Here is a 25,565-nt window from a genome sequence, read left to right as displayed (position 1 = left end):
CAAAGACCAGCAGGGAGTCAACAATAAATTACCCATAAAATGGTGACATTTTTTTTAGTTAAATTTTAGTACAAATCCAATAGACATTTCAAAATGTTAAAGGGTGCAAACGAAATAGAATCTGAAAATAATAGGAGAATAGGTTATAATTATTTTAATGAAAGCAACAAGAGATTGATTCTGCCATCCCCACACTTTAAGTAGGTTCACTGTTTACGGAGGAAGGTGCTACTCAACATGAGGAATGTGGAAGAATAAAGTTGAAATATCTGCAATAGAATATACAGGTGGTTTTGCTTCCTGACGAACAAAATAAGCAAGCATGCAGACAGGCAAGGGTATTTCGATCTAACAATAACTAGTGAAATCAGTTGTCCACCTGTAATTATCTGTTAGCTCTGACAACCTGGTTACTGAGGGCACTACAGGACAGAGAAGGCTGCAGGCATAAGTGAAAGCAATTAAGCAGCTTCTGTTGGAGGTAATAGTGACACAACCGAAGGAGAGGGAACAGATGCTCAGACATGAGCTGAAGGGAGGAGAGGAGTGGCGTAACAGGCTCCTTTTGCTGTATACTTGTGCTGTGTTCTGTCCTGTTTGGAAACAAATGATTAAAGGTGCATGTTGCTATCTTATTTTCACTGGTAACCGCCCCAGGGTTACACTTACATGAATTTTATTAAATGCCACTGTTTGATTAAAGGAAAAAGGGGAACTAGGTTTCAAGCATAAATCCGTACAAGCTCATGCAGTCCCGCACTTACACACTTACACAGGCAAACTCATGCAGCTGAAGAGTTGCATACATACAGCGGAGAAAACAAGGCACAGTGGGTCTAGCATGTCTTCCCACGATCATGAATCTGGGGCTGCGAGGTCATTGTATGACCCCCTTGTCAGCTTGCTCTCATGTCAATTTGCGCTCTCTTGTCAGTGTAGTACAGAGTCACAGTCAGAACCATCCATCCTGGGGAGATAGAGAGAGGCCCACAGCCAGATCCCATGCCCCCTTCTGCCTCCTCACCTTGCTAAGAGAGAATGGTGATGGGAACAAGGACCCCCCTCCCCCGACACATGCACCCAACCCTATAGCTTTGCACCTGTCTCTTTATGTTTCAATCCAGAGCACTTGTCCTGTCCCACTGCCCCAAGATACTATATGACCATGAGTCATCACCAGAGCCCCAGTACTCTGTATGACAATGAGTCATCAGCTAACAGCGGATGGGATTTTGATCTTCTCTTGATGAGGTCTTTTCCTCTTTCTCAAGTGGATCTTTTGCAGGTCTCAGCTCCTATTATTCTCTGGCCATCAAAGTGTTGCTGGCAACTGGTTATCCAGCGAGGCTAGCTTTGGAGACTGATTCTGTTGCACACACACGTTCATACTTCTAAATGAAATCGCAGATACACCTAGCTTTGAATAGCCAGGATTTCATACAGACTTATGGTATCTATGAACAATATCTTGCTGATTTATAATACGTAATATAGACCTGGTAGCTGCTACAAAGCAAAGCTTATCAAACAAAATATAACTATAAAGATTAAAGCTACATCTATAACACAAAGCTACTGTTACAAAGCTTACAGAAAGTTACAGGACATAAAACTAGGGATGACTAAAAGTTACAGAACTTACATCTGCGTTGCACTGGACTGAGTGGAGTTTTTATACAATATGTAATGAGGGAAAAAACAAAACAAAACAAAACAAAAATAGACTACGTGTTAGATGGGGAAGCTGAGAAAACAGGCTAGACAGTGCTGCTCACTGGGTAGCTAAACAAATACAAGCCATCATGTAGCACCTTGAAGACTAACACATATATTAGGTAATGAGCTATTGTTGGTAAGACCCACTTCCTTAGATTATTGGAGCAGATAATTAAAATTCATGGTTTATTTAATGCACGGAGGAAAAAAGGGGTTAGTTACCTGTCATATTAAGACTAGTAGATGGAGCAAATTAAGTTAAGTAGGATATTTAATGACAAATGTTCCATCAAATATCAAATGTGAGGGAATTGCCCTTGCAATGTGTAAGAAAATTCAGATCTCTGTTAAGGGCTAATGTCAAACTGTGAAATTTACAAATGAATTCCAATTCAAACATCTCTGTCTGTAATCTTGTGGTAACTACTTTTAAATCCATTATTGAATATCCAGGGAGGTTAAAGTTTTCTCCCCTAGGTTTACATGTATTCCAATTCCTCATGTCAGATTTAAGTCCATGTCCTTCGGTGCAGGGACTGTCCAGTTTGTCCAATGTACATGGCAGAGGGTCATTGTAGGCACATTATGACATATGGCACATTAGTGGATGTGCAAGTATATGAGCCCCTGATGGTGTGGCTGATGTAGTTAGACAAAATGATGGTGTGACTAGTATATATATATGTGCACAAAACTGGCAATGGGGTTGTTGCAAGGGTAGGTTTCTGGATTGCTATTTCTGTGGTACATTGTGTGGCTGCTAGTGAGTATTTTCTTAAGGTCGGGTGTCTGCCTGTTGGAAAGAACATGCTTGTCACCCAGGACCTGCAAGGCTGAGGGATCACATTGAAGTATAGGTTGTAGATTGTCAATGATGGGGGTTTTAAGTGAGACTTACAAATGGTGTTTTGTTATTTTCCTTGTTGGGTTTATTGTGAAGTATCTGACTTCTAGGTACTTGTCAGGCTCTGTTAATCTGTTTGTTTACTTCCCTCAATGGGTAATTAAGTTTCGGGAATGCTTGATAAAGAGCTTGTATGTTTTTGTTTCTTCCAGTGGGCTTGGAGCAGATATAGTAGTATTTTAGGGCTTGGCTGTAGACAGCGGATCATGTGATGTGTCTTGGATGAAATCTGGGGACATGTACGTAAGAATAGTCATCAGAAGGTTTCCATTATATAATGGTATTAATGTGACCTTCATTGATTTGTACTGTGGTGGCCATGAAATGGATCTCTTGAACAGAATGTTTAAGACTGAAATTGATGGAGGGGTGGAAATTGTTGAAATCCCCATAGAATTCTTCAAGTTCTCCCTAGCATGGGTCCATGTGGCAAAGACATCATCGATGTAGCATAAAGTAGTGGAGAGGTGCTAGGGGAAGAGAGCTGAGGAAATGTTCTAGGTCAGACATAAAAAATATTGGTATACTGGGGGGCCAGGTGGGTGCCCATAGCAATGCCAATGACTAGCTGGATAAATAAAGAAGCACCCTTTGACAAAACCAAATTAAATATTACAATTAAATAAAACCACAGATATTTTCAACAAGGAGATTTTTGAAGCCATCAGGTGGCTTTTCATCTCAAGAAAAGAAAAAAAAAACCTAAACTCCATTTTAGGCTTTTTATAAAATATTAACTTTAGAAATTAAGGGGATGGAATATGCATCATTAACAATTTTTTAATAAAAAAGTTCTTGGTATATCCATTGTATTAATTTTTGATTATCAACAACATTTTTGTACTGTGTTGCTTATTCCCTGCTTCCTATCCCTCAAATCTAAGTAGTTCCTATCATTTATTCATTTCTCAGATTAACTACTCTGATGCCAATTAAGCAGTGAAGGTTTTGTTGTTTATGCAGGTGCACTGAAAAGCCCTTTCGTTTACTCAGGCTTTGGGAGGAAGTAGATCCAGCAAGGAGGATTGTCTTTGGGAGATTCGTAGGATGAAAATCTTTGTCACTTTTTTCTTTTTTTTTTCTTTTTTTTTTAATTTTTAAATATAAATGCTCCTGGCTGGTTCATGAAATGAATTATGAACAGCATAAATATATCCATAATGGCATACATTTTAAAATTGTAGTTTCTCTTTAACTAAAATGTATTGTATTTTATTCTTGAGCAATGCTTTTTTTTTCCCATCAATCATTAAACCCATCTCCATTAGACCTGACAGTTATGATTTTAAATTCCTGGGTTATACATATAAAAATATGCATATTTGCTTTTGTGTGTGTTTAAAGTCTAGAATTATACAGGATTAAAAATATCTACCATTCATTGGCACCTACAGGTTCTGGAATGTGTTTCTGGCAGATTACCTTTGGAAAAATATAATATGAGCAAATGCATTGCCTGTTAAAACCTGATAATTTCCAGACAGGGAGAAACATAATTCTTAAATATGCAAAAATTGTAGGCTCGCCATGTGGCTTTTTATGACTAAAATTGTGAGTGGAAACTTGTGTTGCTCTTCTCCATATAAGAGTTTGGAGATCATAGCAAGACCCAGCAAAGCAGTTATCAAAGCCTGCAATGTCTGCACCATTCCAGAAAAAAAAATGGTGCATGAGTGACTTTCATTGAAAGTATCACTGACCAAAAAAATTTGCTAACATGGGCGGTGAGTTCCATGGGTGCATGATATTGGGAACCAGGAATATTCCCCATCTGCCACTCCTACATTCTCCCCAGTGAGCTCCCTGGCTCAACTAGAATCATAGAATCATAGTGCTGGAAGAGACCTTAGGAAGTCATCTAGTCCAGCCCCCTGCCTGAAGCAGGATCAACCCCGCCTCAATCATCCCAGCCATGACTTTGCAAGCTCTGAAAACCTCTAGGGTGGAGAATCCACTGCCTGTCTAGGTAAAGCATTCCAATACTTCACCACTCTCCTAGTGAAATAGTTTTTTCTAATATCCAACCTACATCTCTCCTTCTGAAACTTCAGACCTTCGCTCCTTGTTCTGCCATCCATCACTACTGAGATAGCCTTGCTCTATCCTCTTTAGAACTCCTCTTCAGGAAGTTGAAGGCTGTTCTCAAATTGCCCCTCACTCTGCTCTTCTGCAGACTAAATAAGCCCAAGTCCCTTAACCTCTGCTCATAGGTCATATGCTCCATCCCCCTAATTGTTTTCATTGCCCACTGCTGAACTATCTCCAGTGCATCCACATCCTTTCCATACTGGGAGGCCCACAGCTGGACACAATACTCCAGATGAGTATTCAACAGTGCCGAATAGAGGGAAATAATAACTTCACTGTATCTGCTGGAAATGCTTCTCCTAATGCACCCCAATATGCTGTTAGCCTTCTTGGCAACAAGGACACACTCTTGACTCATATCCATCCTCTTATCCACTTTAATCCTCATGTCCTTTTCTGCTGCGCTGCTACTTATCCAACTGACACCCAGCCTGTAACAATGCTTGGAATTCTTCTGTCCCAAGTGCAGGACTGTATGCTTGTCCTTGTTGATCCTCATCAAATTTCTTTTGCCCCAATCCTCCAATTTGACTAGGTCACTCTGGACGCTATCCCTACTCTCCAAGGTATCTACCTGCCGCTAGCTTAGCATCATCCAAAAATTTGCTAGGAGACAATCATCCAGGTCATTAATAAGCATGTTGAACAATACCCACCCTAGAACCAACCCTTGGAGCACCCCACTTGATACTGACTGCCAACCAGCCATTGAGACATTAATCACCACCAGTTGGGCCTGACGATCTGGCCAGCTTTCTATAAGTCTTACATTCCATTTATCCAACCCATACTTCCTTAACTTATGGGGAAGAAAGTTGTGGGACACTGTATCAAAAGCTTTGCTAATGTCGAGGTATATCACATCCATTGACTCCCTCACATCCACACAGCCAGTTACCTCATCATAGAAGCTAATCATATTGGTCAGGCATGACTTGCCCTTGGTGTATCCATGCTCTTTACTCTTGATCACTTTCCCCTCTTCTAATTGCTTCAAAATGGATTCCTTGTGGATGCCCCCCATGATTTTTCTGGGGACTGACTGGTGTAAAGTGCCCTTGGTTGTCCTTCTTTTTTTAAAGATGGGCATCACATTCGCCCTATTCCAATCATCCAGGATCTGTCCTGCTCTCCATGGATTTTTAAAGATAATGGCCTAAGGTTTTCCAATGACATATGCCAGCTCCCTTAGTACCCTTGGATACATTAAATCTGGACCCATGGATTTGAGTGCATCTAACTGGTGTCGCCTAGGAGATTTAAAATGGCTGGAGGGTCCCTGCCACTGTCAGTGCAGAGGAGCTAGAGCAGCTTCCCACCACTCATTCTGCTCAGCTGCTAGAATGTTCCTGTTGTCCCCAGGATGTATATGGGAGTATGTCTCCACATACTGCCCCCACCCCAAGTGTTATTGCAGCCAGTGGGAAGCTGCAGTGGGAATGCCTATGGGCAGCAGCATGAGGAGACCCCTGTGCCCTCTTCCTAGGAGCTGCTGCAGAGGGGGATGCTCCAGGTCAGCATCACAGTCCCCACCCCCTCCTGGACTCAGCCCCCAAACTTCCCCTCACATCCCTCTGTCTTAAAGGGGTTGTGGGGGGAGGGAATATATCTAAGTGGTTAGAGCCTTGGCCTTGTAAACCCAGGGTTGTGAGCCCAGTCCTTAAGGGGGTCTGTCAAGGGCCTGGGGCAGGTTAGATTTGGATTTAAAAAAAAACTGTCAAGTATGGTGATTTGTCCTGCTTTAGGGGACTGGACTTGAAATCCTCTCAAGGTCCCTTCAGTTCTATTTTTTTAGAAAGCTGGCTTGACAGTTGGGCCCAACAGGTAGCGGTCAATTGTTCAATATCTGGATGGTGGTCAGTTGCAAGCAGAGTGACGCAAGGCTCGGTTCTAGGGCTGGTTCTAGGACCATCCACCTTAACGTCTCTATCAGGAAGGACAAAGGAGAAAATAAATAAATAAGAAATATATATTTTAAATATATGGAAGATAATAAGGTGATAAGTAATAGTCAGTATGGATTTGCAAAGAACAGATCATCTCAAAACAATCTAACAGCTTTCTTTGATGATATAACAAGCCTTATGGAAAAAGTGGAAGCTGTAGATGTGGTATACCTAGATTTTAGTAAATCATTTGATACAGTGTCCCACAAATCCCTTCATCGTATATACAGTCTTATAAACAAACTATGGAAATACAGCCTAGATGGGGCTACTATGAGGTGGATGCATAACTCATTTTTAACTGTTCTCTGAGAGATAAACAAAGGTTCACAGTCATGCTCAAAGGGTATGGCAAGTGAGGTTCCACAGGGATCAGATCTGAGAGAGACTTTCTATTCAGTATCTTCAACAATTTAGGTAATGGCATAACAAGTATGCTTAAAAGTCTGCAGATGATACCAAGATGGGAGCAATTGCCAATGTTCTGGAGGATAGGGTCAGAAATCAATATGTCAGGGTGGTTTAGCACTGTAATAGAATGCCTAAGGAGACTGTGGAATCTCCATCATTGGAGATTTTAAAGAACATATCAGACAAACCCCATCAGGACTTTCTTACATAATGCTTAGTCCCACCTCGAGGCTAGAGGACTGGACTAAATGGCTCTCAAAGTTCCTTCCAGTTCTGTGACTCTCTGATAGTTTTGCAGATAATATGTATGACATGCATCTAAATGCAAGCAACTTATCCTATAGTCTAGAGTCTTCAAATGATCCCTCTTCTCCCATCCCTTTGTCTGTCATACCATATGCATCATCTAGCCTCTCACACCCTAAACATCTCATAGGAACCCTAGAGCTTGTACCTCTGCATCCCATACCTCTGCCCTAGACCTGAGCCTTTCCTACATTCCAATCCCCTTATTCATACTATAGAACTTGCACACCTGCACCTCAACCTTCTGCCCCAGGTTTGAGTCCTCTTTCACCTTTTTTCCCACCTTTCCCTCCACATTGTCAGTGAAACATGTATTTGAAAACTACAGCCTCCTCAGCCAGGTGGATTGGTGGAGGGGAAGGGAATTTGGCTATACAAGTGTGGCTCAGGAAAGTTGTGGCACTGCTTCTGGGATCTAGGAAGATAGACAGTGGGTACCCTCTCTCCAATAAGAGTGTCAGAAATAGGTTATGCACCTGGGAGTGTGCAAGAAATTCCCAAAGCTAGGAAGAATAAACAGCTCTGACAAAACCCAGTGGCTTTAAACTGGTAGCAATGGACACTCCTTAAACATGGGGGGAGGAGGCTAAATACATCTGAACAATTGTCCCTTCCTTCAATCCTTCCCTTTGAGTCCCAACCCTCATGCTTCCTCTTCCCTCTAAGACTCTACCATCACTCATTCCTCTTTTCTTCCTGTTCCCCATTGCTCATCCTTAAGGCCAGTAAAAGGTGGGAGTGAATACACTTGCACTTTTAAAAAGGTTGGGTGGCTCCTTCTGTTCCTATGAGACTGTCTTAGAATCATGTACGTAGGATTCAGTGATTGCATGAGAACACAGGAACATAAAAATTGTAATACTGGGTCAGATCAATGCTTCATCTTACACAATACTTTGTCTTCCCATGCCAGGCACTTTGGAGCAATTACCCAGAACAGGCAATCACCAAGTGATCCATCTCCTGTTATTCACATCCTGTGTCTGACAAGAGAGCTGAGGAGCATTCCAAACATGGATTTGCATCTCTGACCATCCAGCTAATAACCAATAATGGATTTATCTGCCCTGAATTTATTTAGTTCTTTTTTGAACCCTGTTATAGTTTTGGCCATCAGACCATCTTCTGGATGTTCCAGGGGATTACTATGTATTGTGTGAAGAAATACACCTTTTTGTTTGCTTTAAGCCTGATGCCTACTTATTTTATTGAGTGACCTGTAGTTCTTGTATTTTTAAAGGAATAAACAACATTTCTTTATTCACATTCTCCATATCAGTCAAGAATTTATAGATATCTACCAAATCCCTCCTATAGTCTCTTTTTGAAGCTGAAAATGCTCCATCTTTTTAATTTCTTCTCATATGAAATCTCTTACAGAACCCTAATTGTTTTGTCCTTCTTTGTATCTTTTCTGATTCTAATGTATCTTTTGCATGTGATGGGGTGATCAGAAATGCATGCAGTAGTCAAAATGTGGAAGTACCATGGATTTCTAAAGAGGAATTATGGCATTTTATCTCTTTGTAGCTATTCCTTTCCTAACGACTCATAGAGCTTGTTAGTGTTTTTGACTGCCACTGCACATTCAGCAGATGTTTTCTGACAACTATCCACAAAAACTCCAAATTCTTTTTTAAGTGGCAGCAGCTAATTTGGAGCCCATCATTTTCATGTATAGCTGTGACTGTGTTTTTCAGTGTATGTTACTTTGTTCTGTCTTCATTTAATTTCATCTGCCATTTTGTTGCCCAGTCACACAGTTTTGTGAGATCATTTTTTAAATCTTGGCAATCTTAGTTTGATAAAGAGTTTCTGGTGAGGGCCATATAAAAGGCTTTCTGAAAGGTTAAATACACTGTCGAAAGGATCATTCTTACCTAAGTGTTTTTACAACTTTGGTAAGACATGATTTCCCTTTTTGAAAGCCATGTTGACTCCCATCAAAACTGTGTTCATCTATGCTTCTGATCATTCAGTTCTCTATAAGAGTTTCAACCAATTAGCTTGGTGCTGAAGTTAGGCTCAACAGCCTGTAATTACTAAGATTGCCTCTGGAATCTTTTTTTTCAATTAACACCATATTAGCCATCCTTTGATCCGAAAGCGTATTTAAGTGATAGGCTACATACTGCCATTACCAGTTCTTCACTGCCCCTGAAGCAAGCTGGTCCCACCAAATACCAGCAGCTGTGGGTCCTGCATCACTGGGGAGATCAAGCTGCCTCCTGCTCTGCAGCTTCCCTTGCAAGTCCTCTTATTCCTATGAGCAGACGGGAATTAGGGGACTTTGAAGTAGGTGGGGTCCTTTCGAAAAGGAGCCCCGTCAGGACGAGCCGCGCTGTGGCAAGGCGCGTCAATTTCGAAGTGCCGCGGCCGCCCGCATGCTAATGGAGCACTGAATATGCATTTCAGCATTTCATTAGTAAACTTTGAAATGGCCATTTACGTTGCCATTTCAAAGTTTGGGGCTAGTGTAGATGTAGCCAAGGACTTACCAAAATTAAGAAAAAAGGTCAAGCGGACAAAAATTCCAAATGCTTAATATTTGCAAATCCTCTTTCAGTCCACACAAAAATTTTTTCCTGCGAGGACCTAAATTTTCTATATGCATCCTGCTTGGGAAGGGTCTCATGCACTCTCGTCTTTTCTTCCATCTGGATAATGGTTATTGTCTACTTGCTGATGCATAATATTATTATTCTACTTGCAAAACTCAGCTATTTACGTTCTGTCAGGTCAACAAGATTGTTTCACATTCTCCAGATTTTTAAGCATCTGTTTCTCAGTGAATTGATTCAATGATATTGATGATGATTTACAAGATTTTGCACAGTGCAGCTTTAAAGTAGTTAAAAAGACAATCTCTGAAAATGGACTAATTAATTTCCTTTATCACTAACTAAATTTCTGGATGTTCCACTAACTCCCTTGGAGTCACTGAATGCTGCAGAACACAGCTAATCTGCTACATGACTGCTGAATGTTCTGCCAAAAGAGTTATAACGTTATTGTGTCATATTAGTAACATTGTAATGAAGGCACTGTTAGTCTTCTCATTATAAACCCACATTTTTCAAGGCTCTTATAGCTCTGAGGTAAAATTTGCTTCAGTTAGACTTTTGGTACATTTATAAACATTTATAAATAAACATAAGGTAGTTTTGGGGGATTATGAATGGAAAGATCAGAAAACCCAGTAGGTGTTACATTTTTAAGATACTTTATTCTGTTGGCCAATACAAAATACAAAATTTTCAAAAGAAATCATTGAGGAATTTCTCTTTTGCCTTGCGTCCTGGGTAATTATTTGTATGCATTTACAGTTTGCTTATGTTAGAGCAGTTTGTTCTCAAACTGTGGCTGGTGAATGTTGAGAATTCATGAGATGTTACAGGCAGTTCTCAGGAAAAAAAATCTTTAATGGTGCAAGAAAAGGTATTGGCATGCCAAACCAGAACCAAAGTAATTGTACACAATGTAGCAGTGGTAATATCCCTTGATTGACACTCAGTCATTCTTAGTGTTATGCTGTTTTGCTCCAGTGAAATGTGAATTAACCTTCTCATTTACTATTTTGTTCATTTTTTAGTGTTCTGAGTGTGTTATTTTTGTTTCACCTGTTGTACACCCAACAATGGACAAGTTGCTGAAATTGGAATGTGTACAGACATGAGGAAACAAATGTGCAACATCAGTTGTGTTTTGTTAAATCCAAAGTGTGGAAAATCTAATGGTGGTCCTGGAATGTTGCGTATGAAGAAAAGAGAACATGACAACAATTATACAAAAAATGTTTTTTCATGCATTGGTGATCAAGAGTGTTGAGAATTGCAGTGCATAATTTGTAGTGAGGTTCAAGCAAATAGCAATCTCGAATCTTCTCTATCTCAACAACATTTAGAAGCTAACCACCCTGCACTCAGCAAGCCTGTTGATCTTTTTTTCAAGTGAAAATGAGTGGAGTGGAATTGGAAAAGTGACATTAGCAGTTTTTTATTCAAAGCAAATACCGATAATGAAAAGGCACTTGAGGCATCGCATCAAATGAGCTATTGAGTAGAAAAAGTATCAGAAGCCCAGACCATAGCAGACAGCTTGATTGATCTATGATAAAAAGACCAAGTTCTTTGCGTGTTCAGAGAAAAAGCTTCAAAAAGGATTGATACAGTACCTTTTTTCAATAATACATTGGCATGAAGAATAGATGATATGTCAAGTAATGGAGAGGCAGAGTGAAAATTACTCCATATTATGCCATATATTTGAATGAATCAAATGTTGCTAATTATTTATTTTGCTAGTGTTCATATGTTATGTGAAAGAAGATATGATGGAAAAAAACTTGTTTAGCTGACCTTTGAAAGAACTGGAGAAATTTTTTTCAATGTGATGATGCATATTTTCAAGAAAAAGCCACCAATTGGTCTCATAACATAGCCATTTGGATTGAAGGGACCATATCAGTAACAGTGAAATATATTGGCTCAAACAATAAAGGCTGCATCATACATTTCTTAGACTCAGTACAATTCCTTACACAAGTCCTCTTGGCAAAATGCATATGTAACAGCCTGAAGGAAGTGCTGGACAAAGCAGTGAAAGTGGTGAATTTCACAAAATTATGACCAAGAAATTCTAGACTATTTTGTATATTTTGCAAATAACTGGATAGTGTATGCAATTGTCTGTTAACCCTTACTTAAGTTACATATGCTCTCTCAAGGCAAAATTCTTTTGCACTTGTTTGAACTTAGAATGCAAATCCTATTTTTTTCAACAGCTACCCTTTCCACCATGATAGCTGTATGAAAAATCATATCTGGCTCTCCAGAGCCTACCTTGTTAAGCAAAAAATTTCATGAGGATTAATGACCTAAACTTATCTCTTCAAGGTCTCAGTATAACAGTTTTCAATGTGCAATACCAAGCTGAATTCATGATAAAGAAGTTGCATTTCTGGGAAAGGAGCTCCCTGACTTCCTGGAAGTATATAAACTTTGACAGGATAAGTACACTAACACCAGTATAAATGGTTAACCTAACCTAACCTAACCTAACTGGATTTTGCACAACATTCAGGCAGTACTTTTTCAGGTGATGACTGCAGTCACAATCCCTGTCATGATAGTACATTCTCAGTGCAGATTTTCAGCACGCGGGAGAAAGAGTACAGTCTTCCCCGACTGCACAAGGGTAATTCATTCCTGAAAAACACCTCTTAGGGTGAATTCCTGTAAGTCAAAAATGTAATTACCATTAATTTCAATGGGAAAAAATGTATGAGTTCCTGAGTCCCAAAATGTACACCCATCTACGCTAAAACAAAATCAAATCCCATTAAATCCAGTGCAAGGGGGTGGGCAGGGCAGAGCAGGGCACGGGGAGGCAGCCCAGCCTAAGCGCAGCTGAGGTTAAGTGGGGAAGGGGTGCTGCCAGGGGCTGGCCGCATCGGGAGCTAGGCAGGCACAGGGGGGCCCCGGCTGGTGAGGGGCGATGCCTCTCTTGTGCAGGGCTGTGCGGTGGAGAGACCCTGCTGGTAGCAGCTGAGGCAGCAGCGGCGGGCGAGCCAGGCGCTAAATGGGAGGGAGCTCCACAGACAGCAAGCAGCGCCTGAGGCACAGCTGTGCAGGGTGGGTGGTGGTGGCCCCCTACCCACCCAGAGGGGGGTTGAGCAGCAGCAGTAGGTCTGGGATGGGCTGTGCGCCCAGCATCCAAGTCTTGCACAGCGGGGTGATCTACTGCCGGGACTCGGACTAATCTACCTCCCCACACCAGACTGCCGCCCTCTCGCAGTGCGCGGCTGCCCCCTGCACGGCCTCTTTGTCAAGACCAACACAGCCAACTCCACCCCCTCGGTGATTGCCTACCAGAGCCGCCAGCCTCCAAATCAGCCCTCGTAAATGCGAAGAAATGCCTCGTAATCTGAAGTAGGGGTATTAAATGAAACTCCCCGTAAAGTCAAATTCTCATAACTTGAATGGGTGTATCTTGGGGTATGACGGTAATTGATTTAGATCTCATGAGATGACAACTGAAAACGAGTTTCATAATCTCCTTTTCATAATCTCAGAAGCTTGTCTATATTTAAGTTTTGACTGCATTAAGAAACAAGTATCCCTTTCTGGGAAAAAAACAAACAAACAAAAAAAAAACCCAAGAAAATGCTACTATATTTTTTTCAGTGTTAGTAGTATTTTCAACAACATACTTTGTGATACAGCATTTTCCTCTCATGCATATCCGAAAACCAAATACAGAAAGCTCAATGCCAAACCAGACCTGACACTTTATCTTTATCCAGAGGTACCAGGTCTCCAAGAGTATGGAGATCAAACCAAACATATTCATATCAATGAGAAAATTTCAACTTTAAGACTTCTTGTGAGAAATGGAAAGAGAGGTGTAAATTATTTTCTGTTTTCAAAATTAAATAGGCTGTTACTGTTTTTAAAATTATTAAGAACAGGTTTAAAAGTGGTTGGAGTTGTGTGTTTTGCTGGATTTGTCAATCTAAGTGCTTGTGTTGGAGTAACTTTTGATTTGAGCTGTCCTCTTAAATACTTTCATGCTGTTTTCTGTCTGATCAACATTGATGAAACATAGAAGCCTTTTCCTATAACAGCCTTAATCAAAGTGATATGAACTATAAAAGAGAAATCTCTGGAGAATGTTGATGTTTATATTATATAATAAAATTAATAATAATTTAATGTTAAACAATAAAATGACAAATAGCATGTAATAAGCATGCCATTAAAAACTTATGCTTCCAAGATCATTGCTTTGATAACAGATGCTCAGGTAGAGAAGAAAAACCTGTGGAAATAGTCATTTTAGAAGGGGGTTCATAAGATAAGACATTTTTGTGACAGTAATTCTCAAGATTAGTTAAGTTTTGAACCACTATGTTAAACACTGTCTGCATCTTTCTCATAGTGCAACAAGGTTGTAAAGCTTGCTTAATTGGGCAACTGAATATTCGCCCAGTGTATTTGATATGCTGCTCTGTGGCGAGAATTACAAGGGAGTGTAATGACAGGAAAAAATGCCAATATAAACAAGCAGATTAGAGAAGTTTGGGGAGCAGGCACTCGGGTCCAAAATAGTCCCTAACAGTCTTGGGACATGTCTATCCCGCCTCTCCTTTTTGAAAGGGGTATGAAAGTACAAATGAGGTTCTGATTTACATATTCTGCACCTCATTTGCATAACAGCAGCCACTTGCCATTCCAAATGTGCTGTTTTCAAAGTGCAAAATGGCGATGTAGATGGAGTTCCTTCAAAAGGCAGCCCCCTTTCAAAAGCAACCTTCTTCCTAAGAAAACTTGGGTGAAGAAGGTTGCTTTAAAAATGGGGGCTTCCTTTCAGAGGAACCCTACCTACATGGTTGTTTAGCATTTCTAAAACAGCACTTCCAGAATGGTGAGTGGCCACCATTATGCAAATGAGGTGCTGAATAGGCAAATCACAGCCTAATTTGCATTTTTGTTCTGCCATGTTTGCATGCCCCTTTTGAAAGGGAGAGGTAGCATAATGGTGGCCTTTAGAGTTCCATGTAGAAAGATAATTGTGTTTTTTGCTCTTGAGTCTTACATTAAGTACAGTTTAGCTGAACCTAGTGATCAGGGCTCTTTTTTGTCGAAAAGAAAGACACATAACCTCTCTCTCTCTCGCTCTCTCTGTGTTAATAATTAGAAGGTAGACACTTGTTTGTCTTTCAAAGGTTTTGACACTGCATTTATATTTTGAGACTACTGATGGAAAAAATGATATTCCTTTCAAGCCAAAGTTGTTGTCATTTAATATAGGATAACTTGTCATGCAGAAAGTAATTTGTTTATTATGGGGGCACCATAAAATTTATGATGCCTTAACTATTCATTGTCTTGCTTTTAAGTGCTTCAGTTTTGTGAATTTTATAATAGGCAAACACACTGGTGTCAATAACCTTAATTGCTTTTTGAAACAAAGGTTTTTTGGGTGTTTTGTTTTTGGCCTTGTTGTGTATTGGTATGCATAAAATGACAGAGTGAAGAAACAAGTCTCGTGGATAACAAAAGAAGAAGAAACAAAGCGGAAGATATATAAAGGAACATAAACAAGGGAGGGAGACATGTTTGTTAATTTAGCAGAAGAGATTAAAAGAACAGACATGTCCAAATGAATTAGAAATGTGAACTGATCTCTCCGTAACAGGGCAGAGATGCAGAGTGCTTCTGTCTCTTCATCTTCATAGCCAGACCTGGTGAGTCCTTCCTGCTACAGCTGAGGAGTATAAAATGCATAGAGCATCACGCCGATACAGTAGGAATTAGGTGAGAAGGCATATGGGTCATGCTTAAGTCAAAGTATTTTTTTAGTTCAGTTAATAGTAACGGAAACCACAGAAAAGGGCCAGATTTAGATCAAATATGGTACATCCCAACTTGCTGAAGAAAGCATTGGAATTATCATGTGCCTAACATGGGTAATCAGAAGTGGTATCCATCACCCTGTGTACAAACAGGAGAATGGAAAGACACTTGGCATTGCAGAAGTGTTTGCCTCTTTGACTCTGCCCCAGGCACAGCCTCTCTGGTTAATTAACCTAATTTAATCTGCTTTGCCTTGTGTGGGGTGGGCACCCCATCATAGGGTCTTCCGAAGTAATCGGTCCCTTACATTCACCAATGCTCTTATTTTAACATCTGCTACCATTGCTAATGTGATGATCCTTTGTTATTTTACACTCACAACCCATGTTATTAGTTATCACTAATAATCAATGTTACTGATGGTGAGTGGCTTGTCCTAACTTGACGGAGCAGCATAATAAAATCATAATATGGCAAAGGGAAGCCAGGTCTACCACTCTACTCCATGACATTTCTTTGTCACTCGAAGGCTACGTCTACACGTGCAGCCAACATCGAAATAGTCTATTTCGATGAATAACGTCTACACGTCCTCCAGGGCCGGCAACGTCGATGTTCAACTTCGATGTTGCTCAGCCCAACATCGAAATAGGCGCAGCGAGGGAACGTCTACACGTCAAAGTAGCACACATCGAAATAGGGATGCCAGGCACAGCTGCAGACAGGGTCAACGGGCAGACTAGCGCTTCCAGGGCAACAGCTAGCCGCTCCCTTAAAGGGCCCCTCCCACATACACTCAGCCTGCACAGCACGCGGTCTGAGGAGCCATATAGGCACACAGACCCCGGGCGCCGCAGTCATGGACCCCCAGCAGCAGCAGCAGCAGCAGCAGCAGCAGCTAGAGGTCCACCCAGCCCTCCCGGCAGGAGCAGGGCTTGCCCTGGCTCATGCCATGTTGGGGGCAGCTGAGCACCTTCTTGCCCCAGGGGAGGAGATGCCCCCAGGGCAGCGGGGCTCAGCCCCTACCCCTGCAGCACCCCGCCCCCCCCCGCCTCACACGCCGGCGGCTGTGGAGCTACCCCACCAGCACCGATTGGTGGGAGCGGCTGGTGCTTGGGGAGTGGGACGACGACCAGTGGCTCAGGAACTTCAGGATGACCCGCCAGACATTCCTGGAGCTGTGCCAGTGGCTCACCCCCGCACTCAGGCACCGGGACACTGCCATGCGGCGTGCCCTCCCTGTGGAGAAACGGGTCGGCATCGCTGTCTGGAAGCTGGCCACTCCGGACAGCTACCGATCCGTGGGGCAGCAGTTTGGTGTCGGAAAGGCCACCGTCGGGGCTGTCTTCATGGAGGTAAGAGAACCCACAGGGGGAGGCCAGGCCAGGGCAGGGGGGCCAGAGCAGGCCAGGGTAGGGCAGGGCAGGGCAGGGGGGCCAGGGCAGGGCAGGGTAGGGCAGGGCAGGGGGGCCAGGGCAGGGGGGGGAAGGGCAGGGGGGGGAAGGGCAGGGCAGGGGGGCCAGGGCAGGGCAGGGGGGCCAGGGCAGGGCAGGGTAGGGCAGGGCAGGGCAGGGGGGCCAGGGCAGGGCAGGGCAGGGGGGCCAGGGCAGGGCAGGGTAGGGCAGGGCAGGGCAGGGGGGCCAGGGCAGGGCAGGGCAGGGGGGGCAGGGCAGGGTAGGGGGGCCAGGGCAGGGCAGGGCAGGGCAGGGCAGGGCAGGGCAGGGGGGCCAGGGCAGGGCAGGGGGGCCAGGGCAGGGCAGGGTAGGGCAGGGGGGGCAGGGCAGGGCAGGGGGGCCAGGGCAGGGCAGGGTAGGGCAGGGCAGGGGGGCCAGGGCAGGGCAGGGGGGCCAGGGCAGGGCAGGGTAGGGCAGGGGGGGCAGGGCAGGGCAGGGGGGCCAGGGCAGGGCAGGGTAGGGCAGGGCAGGGCAGGGGGGCCAGGGCAGGGCAGGGCAGGGGGGGCAGGGCAGGGTAGGGGGGCCAGGGCAGGGCAGGGCAGGGCAGGGCAGGGGGGCCAGGGCAGGGCAGGGCAGAGCAGGGCAGGCCAGGGAAGGGCAGGGCAGGGTAGGGCAGGGCAGGGCAGGGGGGCCAGGGCAGGCCAGGGCAGGGCAGGGCCACGCACACCCTGCTCAGCCCTCATTGGGACTGTCCCATGTGCTTTCTCTGCACATCGTGCGTGCCATCAACGCCATGCTCCTGCACAGGCTCGTGAGGCTGGGGGACCCACATGCCACTGTTGCTGCCTTTGCCACCCTGGGCTTCCCCAACTGCTTCAGGGCTCTGGATGGGACTCACATCCCCATCCACGCCCCGCACCACAGTGGAGGCCGATACCTCAATCGGAAGGGCTACCATTCAGTCGTCCTGCAGGCCTTGGTGGACAGCCGGGGACGGTTCCAGGACATTTACGTAGGCTGGCCTGGCAGCACCCATGATGCCCGGGTTTTCCGGAACTCGGGCCTGTGCCGCCGGCTGGAGGCGGGGACCTACATCCCCCAGCGGGAGATCCCTCTGGGGGACACCACCATGCCCTTCTGCATCATCGCGGATGCGGCCTACCCCCTCCGGCCGTGGCTCATGCGCCCCTACACGGGCCACCTCTCCACCAGCCAGGAGCGCTTCAACGACCGCCTGAACCGTGCGCGCCAGGTGGTGGAGCGCTCATTTGGCCGCCTCAAGGGACGCTGGCGATATCTCCTCACCCGCCTGGATGCCAGCCCCAACAACATCCCCCAGATTTTGGGTGCCTGCTGCGCCCTGCACAACCTCGTGGAGAGCAATGGGGAGAGCTTTCTTCAGGGCTGGGCCGCCGAGGCCGGCAGGGCACACGTGCAGCCACCTGCTGCCCCCAGTCGACAGGTGGACCCAGAGGGGACCCGGGTCCGGGAGGCCCTGCGGGCCCACTTCGAGCAACAGGCCGCGGGGTGAACTCTGCCCAGGCCCCCTACTGCCCGCCCCTTCCTCCCCCACACTCCTGCCCCAACGCCCACACCATGGAGCACCCCACCGCCCCCCCGCACTTGTCCAGGAGAAATGACAGCATGAACTTGTGGGTGAACGTAAATGTTTTTTTTGTCTTAAGGAATTTTTTTTTTTTTGTAAATAAATAAATATGTGAAACAGAAACCAAAAAGGAGGGACAAACGTTCAACAAAAGCAAGATGTGCACAAATAAAACAATATACAACAACAAAGCAAAGAAAAGCAGGGAGGAGAACGGGGAGAACTATTTACAGGGGGGGACGGGGCAAACAGGGACACCAACATAAAGCAGTCCCCAAAGTCTGTCCAACAAGAGGGGGGGCCACGTCCCAGGCCCCTCGCCCCTACAGCCCAGCAGTGGGCGTGCCCGGCCGGGAGCTCCGCCGGGCCTGCAGTCTGGTGTGCGGCTGGGTGGGAGCGGGCTCCACCGGAAGGTAGCGGCGCCGGCGAGTCTCGGGTGGCTCCAGGGGTCCCTCGGCGCGGTGGCCCTCGCGGGGAGGTGGTGGGGCGACGGCGGACGGCCCGGCGACGGCTGGAGCAGCTGGTGGTGGGGCTGCAGGAGCGAGCATGGCGGGCGGTGGCTCGGCCGGTGCGGCACAGGGGTCCAGGGAGTCGACCAGCCGGTTGATGGTCTCCATATAGGCCCCCCATGCCTCTCTGCGCCAGGCCAGCACCTGCTCCTGCAGTCAGAGGTGCTGCTCCGACACCTCCAGCTGCCGGCGGAGGATGGCCAGCAGCTGGGGGTCCGTGGCCGTCGCCGGTAGCAGGCGCGGCGTCCGCCGTCTGGCCCTCTGCGGGGCCGGTCATTCCTCGGCCGAGGGGCTGCCCTGGAGCGAGGGTCCCGGAGGACTCTCCGGGACAACCGAAGCCTCGCCGGCGCTCTCTTCCGGTCCTTCGGATGGTGCAGGTGCAGGTTCAGGACACAGGAGAGGAGGGGGGAAAGAAGAATGGAGACAGGCGTTAGTGTGGGCCCCGAGCCGTGGCCTTTGTCCCACCCGCCCTGGGCTGCAGGTTCCCCATCCCCGTCCATGGGAGATGCTGCTGTGATGGATGGGGTTCAGGGGACCCCTGCCCTGCACCCCGTCCCCTGGTGGGAGCGACTCTCACTTCACCCTGCAGGGTCTGAGAGCAGGAGAGCTTTCTTAGGCCACAGATGGCCAGTTTCTGGCAGGAGTGACAGCACCAGCTGTTGGAAGAGACAGTCCTTCCAACCCGTCGTGGGGAGAAGACCCCAAGGGGGGCCCCTCTGGGATTCAGCTTTCCCCCTCCTCTGGCTGGCTGCCTACCAGCTCTCCCTTCCCCTAGCCTCTACTTGTGGCCCCCACCCTCGCCCCCCAATTCCAAGCCAGCTCGGCTCCTCCCTCCTGTTTGCTCAGGGCAGAGGTGTCACCTGCCAGCTGTAGCGCCAGGATCCTCCTTTGGCCCTGGGAGCTCCTCGGCTCGGGTGGCTCGTATGTAGGCTGAGTCTCCCTTTGGCACTCCCCCCACTCCATCACATGCTGCTGCTGCGGGGTGTCCCACCCCCTCTGCCCGGGGGCCCCTCGAGGTTCCGCTCCCCCCTGGCCCGGAGATGGGGCATGGCACTGTCATGCAGGGTGGCGGGGGGCAGGGGCTGATGGCTGCAGTGCTGTGAGGGCCATGGCCCTGGTGTCCTTGGGGCCATGGCCATGTGAGCATGTGGGGGGCCCTGGACACATCTCTGTTCCCCCTGCCCCTCAAGCCCTGGGGTGTCCACCAGAGAGGGGTACCTACCTGTGGGTCCGCTCCCACGGTCCGGAGATCCCCGGGGGTCGGAGGCCCTGCTGCTGCTCCGGGATGGCAGGAGGAGTATCTGCAGGCTGGATTCTGCGGAGGAGGAGCCCCCCTCCTCCTCCTCCTCCTCCTCCTGCCGCGATGTCCCGGGGATGGCCTCCGGGGGGGCCCCGGGGTGCGGGGCTTGCCTCTGGGGCGGAGTCCGTCTGCAGGGCCTGCTCGGGCTCGTCAGCCGAGGTGTCAAGGGTGGCCAGAGGGGAGGAGGTGTGCCTGGAGCCCAGGATGTCCCTGAGCTCCCTGTAAAAGGGGCAAGTGACGGGGGCGGCCCCAGATCGGCTGGCTGCATCCCGGGCCCTGGCGTAACCCTGCCGCAGCTCCTTCACCTTACTGAGGACGTGGTCAGGAGTGTGGGCAGGGTGACCCCGGGCAGCCAGGCCGTCGGCCAGCCGAGCGAACGCATCTGTGTTCCACCTCTTGCTCCCCATTACCTGGAGCACCTCCTCCTCGCTCCAGAGCCCCAGCAGGTCCCGCATCTCGGCCTCCGTCCAAGAGAGGCCCCGCTGCCACTTCCCAGACTGCGTGGCCCTCTGGCTGCCCTGGCTGCTCTGCCTCCCCTTGGGGGGGGTCCCCTGGGGGCGCTGGGGGGGCTGCTGGGCAGCCATCGCTGCGGTCAGGGGCTGAGGGCTCGGCAGGCTGCCCGCGTGTGCAGGCTGCAGCCTGCACGTTGCCTCAGCTTCCTGCAGTCAGGGCGGGGGAGGGGACCTTTAAGGGGCCGCTCCACGCGGCCACCAGTGAGCTGAGGGGCTGGAGAGAGCGTCTCTCAACCCCCCAGCTGATGGCCGCCATGGAGGACCCGTCAATTTCGACGTTGCGGGACGCGGCTCGTCTACACTGTCCCTACTTTGACGTTGAACGTCGAAGTAGGGCACTATTCCTATCTCCTCATGAGGTTAGCGACTTCGACGTCTCGCCGCCTAACGTCGAAGCTAACTTCGAAATAGCGCCCGACGTGTGTAGCCGCGACGGGCGCTATTTCGAAGTTACTGCCGCTACTTCGAAGTAGCGTGCACGTGTAGACGCAGCTCAGGAGACCCAGATGCAGCACCCCCTCCCTGTGAAGAAAAGGGTCACGATAGCTGTCAGAAGGGCCAGTCCATGGGACACCAATTTGGTGTGGGCAAGCCTACAGTTGGGGCTGTCGTGATGGAGGTAAGGAGGCCTGGGCATGCACCCAGTTGGGGGTCTGGGAGGGGCCTGGGTGGGGCTGGGCACACCCTGAACACCCTCATTGGTTCCTATCTCCCTCCCTTCACCAGTAGTCTGCACTCTAAACACCATGCTCCACCAGAGGGTCGTCCACATCGAGGATCTGTACATGGCCATCCCGGGCTTCATTGTGCTGGGGTTCCCGAATTGCTTCAAGGCCCCACACGGGACCCACATACCTATCTGCTCCCAGGAGCACAGCATAGGACAATACATAAACAGGGAGGGCTACCAGTCAGTGGTCCTGCAGCCATGGTGGGCAGCTGGGGCCAGTTCTGGGACATATATATGGGCTGGCCCAGTAGCACCCACAACACTTGGGTCTTCCACAACTCAGGCCTGTCCTACTGGCTGGAGGAAGGGAGCTACATTCCCCCCAGAGGGAGACCCTGCTTGGGGACACCACCGTGCCCCTCTGCCTGGTGGCAGATACTGCATATCCACTCCAGCCCTGGCTCATGCAGCTCTATATGGGCCACCCCACCTCCAGACAGGAGGACTTCAACAGTCAGCTCAACCACACCCATCAGGTGACTGAGCGCACCTTCAACTGCTTGAAGAGGCAGTGGCGCTGCCTCCTCACCCCCAGGTTGTGGGCACCTGCTGCATGTTCCACAATGTGATGGAGAGTAAAGGGTAGGCCTTTGTTCAGGGATAGGTGGTTGAGGCCAGCATGGGCTACCCCCAGTCAGCTGCTGCATCTAGCTGCGAGGCCCACCAGGATGGGATCCACATTCAGGAAGCCCTCACTGGTACTTTGACCAGGGGCCCCAGTGATCATCACTCTGGCCACCCCCAGCGAACTTCCTGCACATTCTCCCTACCTACCACACCCCCATTGAGCACACAGGGGGGTTGGAGAAATAAAATGTTGTATTGAAAACTACAAAAACAGTGAGTAATACTTATTGTTAAACAGAACAGTAGGGCTAAATATATACATGTGGGGTAATTATATACAGGGTGAGGAGGACATAGGTGTCTCAGGGGCTGGACTACTATCTGGGGGAGAGGTGGATGGATGAGACCCACACCGGCTCCAGGTACCACCCTCACCCCCTCCCATTTAGGGTTCCTGGAGAGGCTGGGTGGTGACAGGGAGTACAAGGAAGTAGGGCCAGGGATTGGCCTTGGGCCAGAGGTTTGTGCCAGCAGGCTCCTCTCCCATGCGTCTGGCACGTGGGGCCATAGTGGGATGGGTAGCAGGTAGGGTGGCAGCAGGGAGCATCTGGTCCAGGAGCTCCTGGTAAGAGGTTACCATGTCCCTGAAAGTGCCCCTGAACCCCCGATACTATCTGATGCCAGGCAGCTTCCTCCTTCTCAAAGCCGAGCAGGCACTTGGCCAGCTCCACCTGGAGCTGGATGGAGGCGGCAAGGTGGGGGGTCCTTTTCTGGCCACCTTTGGCTCTGCCATGACTGGGCCATTCCTGGCACTTGGGTGGCTCCAGGTGGTCACCATCCCTTGCCTCTGGGGGGCTGTCTGGGACAACTGATGGGGCAAGGCAGTTCCGGCCCTCAGATGGTGTGGATTTGGAAACAGGGAGAAGAAAGAAAAGGCCATAAGTATCAACCTCTGCCCCGTAGCCCACGTCCTCCCATCCCCCCATGGGTGCCAGGTCCCTGTTCCCTGTGTATGGGTGCAGTGGCCCTGTGGGTTGCCCCTTTGTGTGGTCCACCCCCTACCTCTCCCACTAGGGGCCGGGCACAGCGCTGTCCATGGGAAAGAGTGCTGATGGGCACTGGTGGCCATGCCACCATCCTGGGGCTATAGTCTGGCTGGGCCCTGGCCAGCTGGGGTCTGCTGGTGGTGTGAGGGGCCCCCAGTCATGTATGATGCCCCCATCCCATGATCTGGGGTGTGTGCCCTCTTGGGTATGTACCTGAGGGTTCATTGCCAAGGTCAGGAGATAGCATTCTGACCGATGCCCAGCTGGAGGTCTAGGGGGGGTAGACTTATTACTGGTACCCCTCCTCACTAGGCCAGTCTGCTACTGTACCCAGCTCCATTTCTGGCCCTAGTAGTGTCGGGCTGGCCATCTGTCCCAGCTTCAGCTCTTCACTCAGCTGGAGATCCTTAGCCATAGTGTCCAGGATAGCCTGTGGGGAGGAGGTGTCCTGGGGGCCCAGGATGCTCCTGAGCTCCCTGTAATAGGAGCAAATGGTGGGGGTGGCCCCCAACCAGGTGGCCGAGTCCCAAGCCTGGGAGTAACCCTGCTGCAACTCCTTGACCTTCCTTCTCACTTGGTCTAGAGTGCATGCAGGGTGGCCCTGGGTGGTCAGGCCCTCAGCCAGCCAGTTGAAGATGGCTACATTGCGCAACTTGCTCCCAATCGCCTGGAGCACCTTCTCCTCATGCCACAGCCCCAGAAGGTCCTGGGGCTTGGCCTCACTCCAGTAGGGGACATGCTTCCTCTCCCCTGACAGCCAGAACCTTTGGAGCCCTGGGTTTGCTCTGGGGGGGAGGGGCTGTGGCTCCTGACCTGCCTGGCTGGTGGCCATCTCAAGCAGGGGCTGATGGGTGTCACACGGAGGTGCGCAGGGGCAGCACATGTAGCAGCTGCTGCCTGCACTCTCTCAGCTTCCTGCAAAGGGGTTTCCTGGCCCGTGCAGCTTTAAGAGCTGCTTGCAATATGGACCACTGGGCAGCACGTCTCTGCGTCCCAGTTGATTGCCGCCAAGGCAGAACCCTAATCTTTTGAAATAGCAGGATGTGGAGCACCTACATGTTTTTGGTTTTTTTTTTAAGTAAGACATTGAAATGGCTCCGTCTTCCTCTTTTCTCCTTGGAATAGTGGTTTCGATTACAGTTATTTGAGAGTTCTGGATGGTAGAACACCAGATTATGAAAGAATTTACTGTACTACAAAATCTCTCTCCTAACATTCATAGCCATAAACTCACTGGTTTCCAATAGCATTTTCCCCAAAATACATTATTTTGCATTTATCAACATTAAAATTAATTTGTTATTTTCTTGCCCAGTTAATGATTTTTTTGAGATTTTTGAAGCTCTTTACAGTTGGCTTTATTCTTAACTATCTTGAGCAGTTTAGTATCATCAGCAAATTTTGCCACCTCACTATTTTTCCCTTTCTCCAGATCATTTATAAATAGTTTGATTGGGTTTTTTTCGAGTGCAGACCCCGAGGACCACAACTAGTTATCTCTCTCCATTCTAAAAACTTACTGTATATTCCTACCCCTTGTTTTTTTTTTCTTTAACTAGTTATGGATCCATTGGAAGACCTTCCCTATTATCCCAGGACAGCCTACATTGCTTAAGAGCCTTTGGTGAGGGATGTTGACTCATATGCTTGGTCTAATTTTAATATAATAACTCCCACAGTAATATATTATAATGCCTATCATCTCCTTCACTAACTTCAGAACTTGAGTTTTAAGTGAAATGCTAAGAATAATAAGAAATCATAGACCCTCTCACCAGTCAGCAGCATTGTGAATCTCTATTATCTGAAAACATAGCTTTTCATGAAATCTGAAACATAGCTTCTCATGAAATTTGTTACAGGGAAAGATGCAGTCCTTCTATGTATATAAAGCTAGACTGGAACCTAAGACCCTGTTATCCTTTTTTGCCCTTTTTATAGAATCATTTTTGAAACAAGCTCTATTATATCTGAAGTTTATTTTTGTTGTTGTTCATGCTTTAATACATAGGAAAAGACTTGGAGAGCTAACATTATTCTCCTCCCTCATTAAAACCTACATTTATCTGATTTAGTAGGCATATTTCAATAATAAGGAATTATAGAAAATCAAAACACCAGTGCAACTGTTCACTGTGATCCAGTGATGAAAACTTTGTCCTGCAGTAGTCTG

Source organism: Carettochelys insculpta, chromosome 1 (assembly GCF_033958435.1).
Source record: "Carettochelys insculpta isolate YL-2023 chromosome 1, ASM3395843v1, whole genome shotgun sequence".
Classification (NCBI taxonomy): domain Eukaryota; kingdom Metazoa; phylum Chordata; order Testudines; family Carettochelyidae; genus Carettochelys; species Carettochelys insculpta.
This window is presented reverse-complemented; position numbering follows the sequence as displayed.